Below are 1,106 nucleotides of genomic sequence, written 5' to 3'. Positions count from 1 at the left end.
GCGGAGAGAAATAGTAAGATATCTGACTGAAAATCCAAACAATCAGGATGGATTTCCTTTTGAACTTTTCGTAGGCATGCCTTGGTCTCAATACCTCACTAGCATCGCTCAAAATGGAACTTACGGAGATCAGATCACTCTTCAAGCTGTCGCTAATCTTTTCAACGTGGAGATTGTAATAATATCGACATTGGGTCCAAACGCAAAAACTGTTATATCTCCTCAATTTTCCATTCCTTTTGCCTCACTGACACTAGGACACTTTGCGGAAGATCAAGGAATCCATTACGTTTGTTTAACGGCACTGAATCATAATTACGGTAACAGTTCAGTAGGAGATGAAGATATTTGTGACAAGCCTACGAATGAAGAATCTCAATGGGCTGCACATGAGATAGGTAGCGGAGAAAACAATGAAGAACCTCGTTCCATAGAGGACCTTCCAAATGAAGTCCTTGAAATCATTATTACTTTTTCGTTAACAGGAAGCCCGAGAAACATTGTGGACACCTTTAACATTTTAAGCATGATAAACAAACGATTTAGAAGTCTCACAGGCTCATTCATTCAAAGGCTGCCAAGAGTGTTTTTTGATTGGGATACATGCGTAGGTTACCACAGCATGCGACAGATTTCTAAAACACGTGGGAAAGGGAGTGGCCTTGTTTTAGCACTTAAGAACATAATTAACCACCCTCAGTGGATAAATGCGTGGGTGAGACTTCTGTATACTGGGATCGTAGGATGGTTCTACATTCAGAACATCATCTGGAAAAATGGAAGGAAAAAATAAAGAGTATCCGAACTGTCATGCCGGAAAGTTTCTGTTACCGTTTGTCTGTTGACTCAAATCGATATAGAATATATATATATCGATATATTGATAGAATAAATCTGAAAACTCTTAATAGACTGTTGGTTAAAGCTTTGAAAAATGTAGATTTTTTACTATTTCTTACTGTGTTCTACGAACAAGCGTTGAGTAATCGCACCAAATAGTGAGAATACGTTTATTTCATTTACAAGTAAGTTGTGACTATATTTGCATGAGTATCGTTGCTATTAAAGTTGTCTTTATATCATCTGTACCATCTGTATATTTTTAT

This window comes from Montipora capricornis, chromosome 13 (assembly GCF_036669925.1).
Source record: "Montipora capricornis isolate CH-2021 chromosome 13, ASM3666992v2, whole genome shotgun sequence".
NCBI classification, from domain to species: Eukaryota; Metazoa; Cnidaria; class Anthozoa; order Scleractinia; family Acroporidae; genus Montipora; species Montipora capricornis.
This window is presented reverse-complemented; position numbering follows the sequence as displayed.